Consider the following 15,879-nt stretch of genomic DNA (forward strand, 5'->3'; position numbering starts at 1 on the left):
TTCTCTGACAAAAGGTTGTGCAAATAATTATTTATAACCGCTTGGAGTCCATGTTGGTGGAGCTTGTCTGAAAGAACATCAATGGAAACTGAATCAAATGCTCCTTTAATGTCTAAAAATACAGATGCCATTTGTTGCGAAGGTAATTTGGATGTCAGACGAAAGTAATGCAAGGCAATCATTGGTCCCTTTATTTCTACGGAAGCCAAACTGAGTATCTGACAACGAACCGTTCGTCTCGACCCAAGTGTCGAGACGTCGTAGATTAATTTTTTCGAACAATTTTCTGATGCAGGACAACATCGCAATGGGTCTATAAGAGTTGTGATTGGAAGCTGGTTTCCTTGGCTTTTGAATGGCGATAACTTTCAGTCAAGTGGAACAATATTTTGCTCAAGAAACTTGTTGAACAATTCCAACAAACTTTTTGCGTGGTCGGGCAGATTCTTCACCAAGTTTAATTTAATTCTGTCCAACCCAGGAGCGTTATTGTTACAAGACATGAGTGCTATGGAAAATTCCATAATTGAAAAGGGGCTATCAACGGAACCATTATTTGGAAAAGATTCCCTAATAATGCTATGCGTAGGAATAGAATCTGGACAAACTTTTCTCGCAAAATCAAATATCCATCGGTTCGAGTATTCCTCATTCTCATTTCCTACGTTTCGATTCCTCATTCGTCTGGCCGTATTCCAAAGAGTGCTCATTGAGGTTTCTCTTGACAAACCTTCGACAAAATGTCTCCAATAGCTACATTTCTTGGCCCGAAGTATGCTCTTGTACTTGGTTTCTAAAGTATAGAATTTTTCAAAATTTTGAGTTTGGAGGCCTTCTGTTAGACGATGGACTAAGAAATCGTTTGGTTTGGGCTTATTCTGCGGCCTCCAGAATCGAACAAACGAGTCATATTCTTCTAGTGGGGGGAGCTCTTTCATTGAAGTAAAGACACTTGAAATATTACTTTGGTATTTAATCCAGTTAATATTTTTGTCAAATCATATGGAATATTAACTGAATTAGCAATGCTTTTGTTACTGCTAATTGAGATGATGATTGGTAAATGATCGCTACCGTGTAAATCAGGAAGTACTTTCCAGGTGCAATCTAGTCGAATTGAAGTCGAGCAAAGAGATAAATCTAATGCACTTGGACGTGCAGGAGGTCTTGGGATCCGTGTCATGCTACCAATAGGTACCGTCATGCTAAAATTGGCGCAAATATTATATATTAGAGATGATCTGCTACAATTGTAAACGGACCCCCACATCATTCCGTGCGAATTGAAATCTCCTAAAATCAAACGTGGAGTAGAAAGGGCTTCGACAATTTCATTAAGCTGTCGCTGTCCAACTTGAGCTCTTGGAGGAATATATACCGAAGCAATGCAAATGTCCTTTCCTCTAATGTTTATTTGACAAGCAAAAACTTCTATACTAGAAGTCGAAGGAATGTTTAATCTATAAAAGGAATAACATTTCTCAATTCCTAAAAGCACTCCACCATACGGGGAGTCTCTATCGAGACGTATAATGTTAAAGTCATTAAAATTTAAGGTTATTTTTGATGTAAGCCATGTTTCACACAAAGCAAATACATCACATTTTTGACTATGCAACAAAACTTTAAATGAATCAAGTTTTGGCATGATGCTTTGACAATTCCACTGCAGGACAGTGATTGAATCATTTGCGGCGGATGATAAATTATCCATCAAATGATATAAAACCTGAGAGAGCTGGCCATTGAGCTGATAACTGTTTCAAAAAAGCTTTAGCTATTGGAAGGAATGCCGTTATGATGGTCTTTAGAGGTTCAGAAATATTGAATGCTGCGCAAATCCATTCTACAATTTCCGAAAACTTCAGTAATCCTGTTGGTGAATGTGAAACGGATTCCACTGGAGTATTGTATTTTCTTGAGCTAGTTCCTGGATTGGTTTGTGAATTTGACAAACCAGGAGGTACAGTTGTTGGTTTTAAATTTGTCTTTTTAGCTTTAACACGGGGATCTTTTTTTAAAGGTGTAATTTTAGGTGTCTTTTTTGGTATTTTGTGGTTTGGTAATCTCCTCTTACCAGACCCTTGAAGAGTGACAAACGAGGTACCTTCACTATTTCCATCAGAGTCAGATTCCTCTGGATCCGCAAGATTTGAAAACCCGTTTTCGGTTTCCAAAGGGGAGACATGTACGACCGTTTTAAGCATTTCTGCATATGTGCGCTTGGACCGTGCTTTTAAAGAAAGCTTCATTTTGTCTTTACGCAACTTAAATGCAGCGCATACTGAAAGATCATCATGAGGACTCTCCCCTTAATAAACACATTTTTCAACATCTTTATCGCAAAGATTATCCTTATGAGGCCCTTGACATTTGATACTTTTGGACTTATTGCTACAGTAAGTAGCTGTATGTCCGATTTTTTTACAGTTCGTGCAATGCATAATATGCAGTACGAAAAGCCGAACAGGAAGACGAATTTTATCGATATAGACATGGCTAGGCAACGCAGATGTGGCAAATGTTAAGCGAAACGAATCTGAGGGACGATAAGACTTTTTTCCATCGACAATAGATGCTGAGTACAATTGCTTGCACTCGAGTATCTCAACTCCCTCAAGCATGGAGTTTTTAAAACGACCAACTCCATTTTTAAGTAAATCATCGATTGTCAGACTTGCTTCAGTCACAACACCGTCAATTTCCACCTCCTTCGATGGTATGTAAACTCTATATTCAACAGCAAATAATTTACAGGTTACAATATCGTTTGCCTGTTTCAAGTCGTTAACAACAACTCGAATTTTATCCCTATTAACTTTACATAACTTTAACTTCAGAGAAATGTGATGTCAAATCCTTTGTAATTTGCATCAAATTTAAAATCTTTTCTTTTTTTCGAAGATAGACTATCCATGGCCCAGTGGTACCCTGTGGATAATGTTTAGCCCTCGGAGTATTTAAGCTCTTACTAGTATCCGTAGTAGAATCGGATTCGGATGATCTTCCATGAGGTCATCCATTACATTAATTTTTTTTAAATAAATAATATCAAAATGAAAACTTATGTTATGTTATTAAGTTAAATCTACCTTGTAGCTGATGTCTCTGTTCCTTTATCGTAAAGAACGACGTGAAGCTCATCCAACGATTTCCAATTGGCAGTCTTCTGCTGTTTCCAATTGGCAGTCTTCTGTCGTTTTCTACTATCTCAGTTGCTCTGCCGTCGTTGTGGACACCACTGAACTTGGTGTACTGCCTGTACTTGACCACAGGTACAGTGCTTTTGCTCTTGGTGGCGATCAAATGTGATGCTTGCAGTGTAGCTCCTCGCGATATATGTCGTCTCTTTCGATCCTACGCAGCATACAAATTCTGGTACCTGGTAGATCAGCACTGGGTTGCTTTAGCACCTCTGTGCCTTTGCATCCCTTCGTCTTCGCACCTTTATGCGATGGCACCTCTGTGACTCGTCACTTCTATGCTCTCGCACCTCTGTGTCTCTACACCTCTGTGCGTATGAACGGGATGGCCTTCGTTGCTAGCTTTCAGTCAGAAAACGCCCCGAATATTGCGTTTGCTATGAGCACTAGTAGTTTTAACTACCTGAAGCTTAGAATTGTCTCGGCAGCAGCCGTTAACTCACAAGCCAGTACAATCGAAACACAACCTCTTCGCTAGAATGGTTTTTACTGAATGAGTATTGGGTCATTGATCAAGTTAGAAAATTTACTGATGATATCTGGTTCCGGAGATATGATGGTATAAGTGACAAAACACGTTGTTTTTTTACCGTGCAAGTTTCTCGGAGATGACTGAACCAATTTTAACAAGACCCGTTTGAAAGTTTTTGTTAGTCCATTGATCAAGTTCGGAGATCAAATGGTTGTGACTTTTGGTTCCGGCGATATGGTGATATAAGTGACGTAACTTACAAAACGTATTATTTTTTACCGTGTAATTTGTTCATTATCCTATTTTAACAAGTTTAGGCTCATTTCAAAGCTACTATTGGCCCATTGATCAAGTTCGGAGATCGAATGAATGCGGCTTCTGGTTCCGGAGATATGATGGTATAAGCGACGTAACCGACAAAACACGTTGTTTTTTCCGTTCTAATATTTAAAAGGGTGGCAATATTTTGGGATCACCTCTAATTTCGTAAAGCGGTGGTGCTAAAAAGCTTAAGTTCCTCGAAAGAAGTCCCATGCAAAATTTGAGTTGAATCGGATATGGATAGCCCTCCTTATCCATATCCGATCTAACTCAAATATTGCACGGGCGGTTAAAGTTTTAAAATTTTCGATCTTGAGAAATCACCACAGAGTGAGATTCCAGAAATAGAATTTTTTTTTGTGCCAAATGTCTTAGAATGGGATGAAACGTTGAGATTAAGTATCAACTAGGAAATATTTTTGTTTTGAAAAAATCGACCCTCTGGGACTCAAAATCGACTTTCTGGGACTTAAAAGCAAATTTCATGCAATTCTTAGACTTTTGGCATACAAAACAAGTTTTCGATTTCGCAAAATCATGTAACAGATTTTTTCCTAAAAAGTGCCCAACGTGAATTTTTCAGGGTCATCTCACCTATATTGTAACAAAATTCCATCCGAATCAAAAATTAGAGTTCGGATTTTTCCCATGTTTTTATTCTACAACTAGACCAATTTTGTACAAATCACAAATACGAAACTTTTTTTCTTTCTCATACAGAAAGGCTATGCAATCACTGTGAAAACCGACTTGGAGATGGCTGAACCGATTTAAACATATTTAGGCTGGTTTGAAAGCTACTATCGGGCCATTGATCAAGTTCGTAGATCAAATGACTATGACTTCTGTTCGTAGAGTTTGTACGTCATGTTAGTTGGTGGCCGTACGAACCGACTTCGATTATACTGGTTCTCAGGTTCCGGTACTGGAAGTACTTATAAAAGTACACCCACTTCGTTTTCTTAAGGATGCCCTACGCGAGCAAAGAGCTGATTCATTCTGTATGTTATACTAGTTAATGCACAAACAATCCCTTGGTTTCTTTCAAAAATCTAAGAGAAAAATTTTGAATTGAATACCACAATATTAAATATGAGAAACAACAAGCACTGTCGTAAAATGACAAGCTGCCCAATACTAGCGTGAATGCAGTCGAACTGTTCAGGAAACCAAGCAGCAAAACACGAAACCAAAGCGGCAATGGTAACGTACCCGACGATTCGTCTGCAAGCAGCCGAAAACTGAGAGGCCGGCCGGCTGGCAAAAATCTACTTCGAGAAAACGAGGACGATGTTGAAATGGTGCAAAAGTAACAGAACAAATGGCTCTCACATCATACAACGTCGCTTCAATTAACATCGGCACGATCACCAATCCCACGAAAATATATGTGCTTCGTACTTTCATCAGCAACCACTGGCTCGATATCGTGTTTTTGCAAGAAGTAGAGAACGAGTAACTCTCCTTGCCGGATTTCGTCGTTTTCTGCAATGTTGATTACATGAGAAAAGGCACCGCTATCGCTCTGAGAAAACAAATCCAGGACTCACGTCGGGCAAAGTCTAGACGGGCAACTCATCGCACTGAGAGTTCAAGACACGACAATCTGTAATGTCTATGCACCTTCCGGTTCTCCGCAACGTGCTGTTCCTGGATAGAATGGTGGTTGTCATACGCTAACCTCAAGATAAAATAATTCTTCAAATGGAAATCTCCACATTCCATTTAGGAGAGAGACGAAGGAAAAAACCGTCATAACTAAGCTACAGACAGAGCGGGAAAGAATTACCGAGGTTCACATGCCATTCGCTCAGCTAATGGGACTGTATTCTCTACGGCAGCTGATACTTCACCAAAGAGTTATTCTGCTGAATACGTTTGGCACTTCAAGGATATGGTATATGTCATCGATACTAAAGACTGTCCCAGAAAGTATGGACGCACTTTGATTTCGCTGTAAATAATTCACAAGTGTTAGATATTCAAATTTTATTCGATATACTGATAATATTAGACTACAACAACAGAATATTATTCTCAACATTTGCTACATAGCCATTGTAAACTAGCTGGCGCATCTTCTTGCGAACGTTCCTCATTAAATTCCGTACAGACTTCTTGGCGACAAGTTTTGACACTTTTTTCCAATCTTTTTCGAACGGTGAATGGTTTCGGCTGCAGAGACATGTTTCCTAAGATGTGCCCAAAATTCCTCAATTGGTCGAAGTTGTGGGCAATTTGGTGGATTCATGTCTTTTGGGACGAAAGAGATATTTTTGGTAGTATACCATTCTACCGACGACACGACCAGACACTCCGAAGAAAAATCGGAATAAAAAGTGTTCGTGAGCGATTTACCACCAGTTACCATAAATATAGCGACCCCTTGAAAATGACAAAAACTAACTTTTCGAGCAACACTGTTTAGGTTGCTATGAACTAGTTACCAAGGAGCACCAGAATAAATAAACAAACAGTTTAAAATTGTTGTGGAATAATTCCACCGTCTTTATTTTTGTGTCTTTTCCGGTTATTTAGTGAATTCCGGAGAGCAACTAAATAATTTTAATCATCATCGATGCAAATTATGATGAAGCTGAGTGCAGGTGAGTGCTTGAATTTTATTATTAAATAAAAATTTTCTATTTGCAGTTAACATTCTTTCGCCGACTTCGAAAATGCTTCTGGACATGGGCAAACAAATAGAGCAGTTTAACAAGTCATTATCCTGCAGTTCCACGGTTACCAAACCAGCCAGAGTGAGGAAATGCGACATTTTGCACGGAAACTAAAGCGGTTTTAAGATGATTACTTCCACTGTTTTTCTTATTATATACAATTAATAATTACTACGTAGGTTTTGATCGTATACCGTAATTACCGTATCTATGTAGAAAATATATTTACATTTTCTAAATTATACAATGATCTTGTTATATTATACACAGAAGTCCGAATATTCATAATTCTTTTTGTAGCATAATCTTCTAGTTTGTTGACTAATTGCTATGTGATAGTTACCATGTTTTTTTTTCTTTCATTTTTAAATATGTATTTTGTTAGTCATAGAGAATTACAGTGGCAGCATGCAATGATTAGTTTTGATAGGTCAGGAAAATATTTTCGATAATGGGAAGACGTTGTTGCGTTGCTGTGTGTTTCAGTCGTGAAGGAGATCCAGTATCTTTCTATTCGTTTCCTACGAACAGTAATATGTAAATTTAAACCAGATGGTAGATAAATAGTTTGGATATACATAATTTAGTTGATTGTTCACTTCATTTCTGACGGTCGTAAGACATGTCCACGGAATACCAAACGAAATTAACAATAAATTGCAGTGAGAAACACTTTCGACTTCTCAAAAACGCTAGTGGTAAAAAAAAATTAAGATATTCTTGAATTATTTTCAAAATATATGTATTTTTATTTCATGCTTTAATAACTTTTGCTTTTAAATAATTATTTTCATTTTGATTTTGTCAGAAAAAGACAACCGATTCTTTCAATATCATGTTATTTTTATTTTCGTTTGTATGTCCTTTTACTACGAGTAAACTGTTTTCAATAAAAAACATTGTTTACAATAGTTGCATAAAACAATTTTTTTATGTTCCTAATTCGCATTATTTTGAGTTCCAAACACAGTTGCGCGCTGTAAATGTACCCATAGGCAAATCATTCACTACCACCCGACAATACAACTTTCTAGCTATGAATATGAAATGATGAAAGCCTTCCTCTCTGTGGCAGCGACGAAAATGTTCTAGTTCATTAAAAAAAAGACGAAAATTAAAAAAAATAATCCAAAATGACTCAAAACCCTCTGAAATAATGAATTTAATACCTGCCAGCGGGCCAACTACACTCAGTGGTTTCGTTTTAAGTGAGAATCTCTTGTTTTTGTTTACATTTCTTATGTAGTTACCAAGGCTACTGGTAACTGTTTTTCAAAATCAATAATTTACCAACTTGTGTTGCCAGTTCCAACATTTTTTCAAGCGATTTCGTTTTGACATTACCAGTTACTGAGGGGTAGTTAAATTTGCGATACAGTTTTAATAGTCGAGTGGCAGGTCGTGTCGTCGATTCTACCGTTGATTTCGAGTAGTGGCAAGAAGCAAGATCTGGCCAGAAGACAACAGGGTCCTTGTGGCTTCGAATCATGGGTAGAAGTCGTTTTTGTAAACATTCCTTGATATATATTTCGCTGCTCATTGAAGCAGTGGTGATGAAGGGTTTCGAAATCTTACCGCAGCTACAAATTGCTTGCCAGACCATAGCTTTCTCACCAAATTTTTCGACTTCAATCGATGTCTCGGACTGGTTTAACACTTGCCCTTCTCGCACCGTATAATATTGTGGTCGATGCTTCTTGTTTCGGACTACGTTTTGGTTGTTTCTGCTTCTTATAGGTTCGAAGATTCAAACGTTCTTAGCACGAAGACTTTGACTTCGAAATGCCCACTTTTTTGGCCACATCCCCAACTGAAACCTCCTTCTTTTGCATGAACGCCTCCAGTATACGTTTATCCAACTGAGGGTTAGCAGGACCTCTTTTCCACCCGTTTTCGGTTTATCCGCATCGAACTTCCTGATTGCATTTCGCACGGCTTTTTCACTTACACCTTCCATTTTTGCTATCTTTCTCAGTGACAGGCCGCTTTCTGTGCACGTACACAATTTTTCGACGTTGTTCTGCTGAAAGTCCACGCATTTCGAAACAAACTAATGAAAACGAAAAAAGTACGGGTGTGTAATGTCAGAGACATAACTGGATGTCGTGAATACGAAATGACACGCTTTGTTTATGCTTCCGAATTCGAATTGGTAGTTGATCAATTGTTTGAATTGTGCAACTTTCCCCTCTTTCATTACTAGAAATTAAAACGATGCGCCTAGACTAAATTACAAATTAGTTACAACAAACATTCTGAAACGCGATTAAATATTATGAAATAAGCAGTATAGTTCTTTATAATAAAAAAAATGGTGGTTCTGAAAAGAACTTTTTATGAAAGCGTTCGTGATGAAGAGTGACGAGTTTAGTTAGTTCAGCAAGCAGTCTCTGAATTCTAAACCCATATTCCAGAACTAAGCTCTAAAACTTGAAGACGATTTTTCGCCATGACTACCAGAATGGGTTTTATAGAGTACAGTAAAGTAAATTTCCGCATAATTCTTTAGGAGTATTATTATGGTTCTAAAAAGAACCGAATAGAAGAAGTCTGGAATACAGAACTGGATCCTGAGTTCAAGAACTAAATTTAGAACCAATAACAGACTCAGAATCCAGTTTCAATTCTAGAACTGCAATTTCGAAACTCAAAATAGTTCCAGAATCCAGTTTCAGAGAGTTGCGACTTGAGCGTTTGAGGTTTTAGCCACGTAGAAGGTGCACTCTCCGTCGCTGCTGGTTGATGGTTTAACTCCCACGACGTCTGCTACCATCGAACGCACGAAAAGAAATGATCGATTTTCACCACAGTTCCCCTTTTATACGCAGTCAGTTGAAGATATGTACCTGACTACCTCAAAATCGTCGTCCTTGCGCGAAAAACCCAAGCAAAAGTAAAGAGTTTTCCGCGTTGTTTTCAAAGTTGGAGAAAACCTAATTTTTGAGTTGTTTGTGGTTATCTCACACAGTTCAAAATATCCTCAATTCCTGATCATATTTTTAATGAAATGGTGAAAGAATTATGTTGCTACCGTTAATACAAGACGAGATATTCACGATTAAGTTCTGCCCATTCTTCCATATGGCTAATTTTGAAAAGGCACCCCATAGTAAAGTAAGTCGTATTCACGACAAAACAGGCTTACGAGATTGAAGTCGAGATTGACGGTGTTGTCACCGATGCTAGTACGACTTGTGAAGACGTTCCTAAGTACGGGATGGGTTGTTTTAAAAATAAAAACAGGCTTACGAGATTGAAGTCGAGATTGACGGTGTTGTCACCGATGCTAATACGACTTGTGAAGACGTTCTTAAGTACGGGATGGGTTGTTTTAAAAACCCCTTATTTAAGAACGCTAATATACTGGATTGCAAGCGATTGCATTCAGTGTCGATCCCGGGGATGTTACCAAGTCAAATCTCCAACCAGACTCGTATCCGGCGACTTTTACTGGCTCGACATTACCTAACTACGTCCTCCTGGACCGAGTTTGCCTCCCTGTTCGCCTTTTTGTCCCGCGTTTAATGAACTGCACCAACCTAGGACACACAGTATTCCATTGCAAGAATAAGCCCCGTTGTTCTAACTGTGGGGAGGCTCACGCGGATGGCTCTTGTGGTAAGGGTACTGAAAAGTGTGTTTACTGTAAGGATGGTCCATATGACCTAATGGCATGTCTCGCATACAAACTGCGCAAAGATAGAATGAAATGTTCCCTGAAGGAACACTTCAGGCGTTCTTTTGCTGATATACTCAAGAGTGCCACCTCCCTTAGCAGCCAACGAACATCTATACCTGCTTGTCAACTGACGAGAGCGAGTCCGACGACTGATTGGAAGGTGCATCTTCGGCGGTCCCCCATAGCTGTAGGAAAAGGATAAACAAATCCTCTTATAAGCTCCCTAGTAAGGGTTTGAAGGTGTCGTCTGATGGACCTTCAAAAATTACACTTAGAGGAAGTGGAGACAAAGCTCCGAGCAAAAAGTTCCTGGTCTTGGAAAACTCAATTCTGAGAAGAATCCTCACTACTTACCGGGACACCAAAATCCCCAAATGTCCCTGAAAACTCGACAGAGAGCCAGCTAGATACTGGGCTCATACAATTCTCTGATATGTTGGACTGGATTTTTACCACCTTTAATATTTCTGATCCTCCTAAAAGTCGCTTAGTGGCTTCAATACCTACAGTAAAAACATTTTTAAAGCAGTTGACTGCAAAATGGCCCCTTCTTTCAGCGATTCGATGGCTTACTCATCCATCCAGGTCCATCTGGATTCGATCACTGTTTTACAGTGGAATTGTAGAATAATCTTCCCAAAAATAGAAACTTTCAAACTTCTAGTAAACAAATTGAAATTGCGTCATTAAACTTCCACTATTTCAACATTATCCGCCTGGATCGAGATGATCCCTACGGAGGAGTACTTTTGAGGATCAAAAAGTGCTATTCCTTCTATAGAATTAACCTTCCGTCGATACATTAAAATATATCAGGGTCTGGTTCGACTCCAAAGGCACCTGGGGATGTCACATTAGGTATCTGAAGTAAAACTGCCAACAGAGAATCAACTTTCTTCGTACACTAACTGGATCAAGGCGGAGACCTGGTCATGTTGTACTAAACAAAGATATTATCCGTAATGCAATACGGATGCATCTGCTTCCAAACCCCTGCGAATACTCATTTCATCAAGCTGGAAATAATTCAGCATCATTGTTTGCGTATTGTTTAGGTTGCATGCAATCAATTCATACGATGGGTCTCGAAGTTCTGGCGGGCGTCCTACCGTTGACAAATCGATTCAGGAATCGCTCATATCGATCCGATATCTTGAATCCAATGGTGATTGAAAACTTCGAAAGATTTGTCGAGCTCGGTTCTCAGACCCGTTTTATGTCCTTGTATTTTGTTTACATAGCTCAGAATATTAATCCTTCTTCGTTCGTTCCCAGCCGTGCTCATTTCTCGGATACCTCTACTAGTTCTACTGTGTTTTCGACACATCTATGAGAGCAGAGATTTGTGAATCCTGGATCACGTACGCCGTCAAGTGGTCCCAAATATTTCTTATAATGAATTTAGAACATGTTTTACACTGACGGATCAAACATCAACGAGTCCATAGGCTACGGCATCTTCAATCAGAACATCACCGCTTTGAACAAACTCGGTGATCCGGCTTCAGTTTACGTTGTAGAATTATCTTATATTCAGTACACCCTTGAGATCATTGAAACCTTGCCCAAAGACCATCATTTCATTGACAAGTACAGTCTAAGTTCAATAGAAGCTCTCCGGGCGATGAAGCCAGGAAGACATTCTCCATATATCCAGGGGAAAATACGGAAACATTTGAGAGCTTTATCTGAACGGTCTTTTAGTACATCGAGCATGTCGTGTGGTCATGCGTAGAGTATCGCGACGCCTGATCGGTGCTACTGGAATCCCTCAGAGCCCGAGGTAGACCTCCCGAGGTTTCAGTTTGGGATGTGTTGACGAGCCGGGATTGTTCCTATATGCTTCTTATACATCAATACCTTTAAAACATCAATCTTCAGTTGTAATCTTTCATTGTATTTTCCTCGTAAAGTCTGATCCTACCTCTTGACGATGCTCCATCAAGAACAAGAAAAATCTTCACCGTTTGTTGCAACATTTATTTCTCTCTATTTTTTCTCTTCCGTAAAATTCACCATTTTCGCTCACGGAGGGCCGCGTTTGTCTATGACAAACATACGGGTCACTCGACGGGTCTCTGTCACCCGGGGGGTTTTCCTGCGAAACCACAGGAACCAAAGGATGCGACCAAAATCGATAGTACCAACGTCAACCACCAGAAGAGGGGGAGTTGCCATTATAATTAAAAGATTCATTCAGCACAGGCTTCTGCCTGCCTTCAAATTGCAACTTATAGAAGCCTTCGGAATTGAGATTACAACGACAATGGGACCCATCATCATCATTGCAGCGTACTGCCCCAAACAAACAAATCTTCGAGATGGTACGTGTGTATCATTGAAGCGAGATCTGGCTATGCTCACTCGACAACAGAACAAATTCATCATTGCTGGGAACCTGAACGCTTGGCATGAGCTGTGGGGAAACAAAAGACAGAATCGAAACGGATTTGTACTTGCCGAAGATTACGAAGCTGGACAGTACAGAATCCTCGCTTCGAATCAACCAACGCGACTCTCCAGATCGGGAGTTCATTCCATTTTGGATATATTCAGCAACATCGCCATAGACAGCTCTCCGGTTGTCTTCAACGAGCTCTCTTCCGACCATTTTCCAGTAATATTGACGTTGGGATCTTCACCAGAAACTTCCAATTTCAACAAATCACCGACCAACTTTTTAATATCGATTTGCCACTAGATTCCTCGATGGAAATCGATGCGGCCCTATCTTCCTTCGAGCATTCAATCACTATCGCTCGTGATAGGATGGTTCCAGTACAACATATGCCGAGTTCCTCTTTTCAAATTGACAGTGTCATCAAGAAACTCATCCGACTTCGAAATATATACGGGAAGCAGTATCAACGAACTGGCATCTTAGATAAGAAGACCTCCTATAACAACTTAACTAGGATAATCCAGGAAAGAATAACTGAGCATCGCAACAGGAACTTCCAAAAAAACAAACAAAAAATTACGAAATAAATTTAAAAACCTATTTAAATCCACCTAGTGGTGTAATGATGCCGTTCTCATCATATATTCTTATATAATTGTGTGGTATTCTTGAAAAAAATTTTCTTTGATTCTTAAAAACAAAAAGGTTTGTCCATAAGCTAGTATAACCTACAGAGTGAAACAGTATTCCGGTCGGTTAGGCCATCTCTGAGGAAACGAAAAGTTGTACTTCCGAAACCGGAATCTAGGAACCGGTATAATCGAAAGCCAAATTAATGTTTGGCTGTCTACTGACAATGACTACCGATTGGAACAGTTTCGAGGCAAGCTAAGAAATTTTTTTTACGTGTTTTGTTTCACCGCTTCAAGTGACGGAATCCAATTTTTAACACACTTCACCTTATAATTCCGAAATCGTAAATTGGGTCCAGATGAAATTTGGAAGTTTTATATGAGACAATGAGACATTTCATTTTTATCTAGGTTTGTTGAAATCGGTCACGCCATCTCTGAGAAAAGTGAGGAAGTAATTTGAAATACGATTTTTTTACTAATCACACTGTAACTCCGGAACCGGAAGTCGGAATAAAATAAAACTCAGGAACTTTGTATAGGACAATTGCACCTTTCATTTGAATCTAAGTTTATAAGAATCGGTTCAGCCGTCTCTGAGAAAAGTAAGTGCACTTATTTCAATTTTTTTGCACATATCACCCTGTAATTCCGGAACCGGAAGTCGGATTCGAACAAAATTCAGGAACTTCGTGTGGGGATAGAAGACCATTCAATTGAATCTAAGTGCATGGAAATCGGTTTAGCTACCTACGAGAAAAGTGAGTGCAAAGAATGTTACATACATACATAAACACATACTTACACACACATACACACATTCATACATTTTGTGTACTCGACGAACTGAGTCGACGAGTCATCTTACTCAAAATGACGATTTAAATTTTTATTGTATCCGAAAATAAGCAGTAATTCCATAAGACCTTTCATTTGAACCTAAGATTGGGAATAAAGGTTTTGAGTCCAGTTTAGATTTTTTTACGGTTTTTGTTTCCAGTTTAGGTGACGGTGTACAAATATTGTCGGATAAAATTCAAGAATTGCGTATGGGACCGTGAGACCTTTTATTTGAATCTAAGTTTGTGGAAATCAGTTTAGCCATCTCCGAGAAAACCTAGTGAGACTATTAAACACATTCACACACACAGACACACACACAACCGCAGAAACACACACACAGACATTGCTCAGCTCGATAAACTAAGTCGAATGGTATGTGAAGCTTAGCCAATTTCTACTAGTCGCTTTTTCAAGTGATCTAGTGGTGTCATTATGCCTTTCTCATATCAATCATATTCTCATATAGTGTTACAACTGTAGTGTTCTATTCAAAATGTTTCTCTTCGATTCTTGAAACTAGAGATTGTTTATTTATTTATTTATTTATTTATTTATTTATTTATTTATTTATTTATTTATTTATTTATTTATTTATTTATTTATTTATTTATTTATTTATTTATTTATTTATTTATTTGTTTATTTATTTATTTATTTACTTATTTATTTATTTATTTATTAAATTTTAAATAAATAAATAAAATGTTTCTCTTCGATTCATGAAACAAGAGATTCTTTGTCCAATTACTAGTATAACCTACAGAATGAAACAGACCTCTGATTGGATAGGCCATCCATGATGAAATAAAAAGAGTGCCTTCACTGTAGGTACTTCCCGCTATGAAACCCGAGAAGCGAACATAATTGAAGTCGGTTCGTATGGCCATCAACATGACGTACAAACTCTACTAGTTTTTTTCAAATTTTGATGATTTTATAACATTTTGACATCGACCTTTAAACGACGGTGCAAATTTTTGTTGAATCCGAAATTGGGAATATCGATTGTGAGAATCTTTTTGACTTTCTCTATAGAAAGGTATTAGAATTGCCAGAAAAACCGACTTTAGAACGGAGCCTCGGAAACCCATAGTGTTATATACCATTCGACTCAGTTCGACGAGATCGGAAAATGTATGTGTGTGTGCACTTTTCGAAGATATTTATACGCGCTCAATGTTCTCAGAGATGGCTGAACCGATTTTAACAAACTTACACTTGTTTAAAAGCTAATGTTAGGCCATTGTTTAAGTTCGAAGATCAAATGGCTGGGACTTCAGAAGTCCGGAGTGCACACACACACACATACATACAAACACACACACACAAACACACACACACACATACACACAAACACACACACACAAACACACACACACGCACATAAATACACACATACACACACACATACACACACACACTCAGACATTTTCCAATATCGTCGAACTGAGTCGAACGGTATATGACACTATGAGTCTCCGAGGCTCCGTTCGAAAGTCGGTTTTTTCAGCAATTCTAATACTTTTCTATAGAGAAAGGCAAAAATATGATGAAAGTTAGAGTTTCTAGAAATAAAATATATTGAATGATATGAATATGAATGATTCAAAATTACAAACAGGCTATATCAAAATCATACATCCGATAAAT

The 15,879-nt window shown here is 38.5% G+C and overlaps 1 protein-coding gene and 1 long non-coding RNA gene across 5 annotated transcripts in view; both read right to left on the reverse strand.

Annotated features, from left to right (window-relative positions):
• Positions 1–15,879, reverse strand: part of LOC131431038 (basement membrane-specific heparan sulfate proteoglycan core protein) — a 746,275-nt gene that overhangs the window by 518,008 nt on the left and 212,388 nt on the right. The gene's annotated exons all lie outside the window — the stretch shown is intronic.
• On the reverse strand, positions 7,497–8,115 carry LOC131431039 (uncharacterized). The gene is made up of 2 exons (XR_009229630.1): positions 7,844–8,115; positions 7,497–7,762 (listed from the first exon to the last, which is right to left on the reverse strand). It is a non-coding gene; the product is annotated as an uncharacterized LOC131431039 (long non-coding RNA).

This window comes from Malaya genurostris, chromosome 2 (genome assembly GCF_030247185.1).
Source record: "Malaya genurostris strain Urasoe2022 chromosome 2, Malgen_1.1, whole genome shotgun sequence".
NCBI classification, from domain to species: Eukaryota; Metazoa; Arthropoda; class Insecta; order Diptera; family Culicidae; genus Malaya; species Malaya genurostris.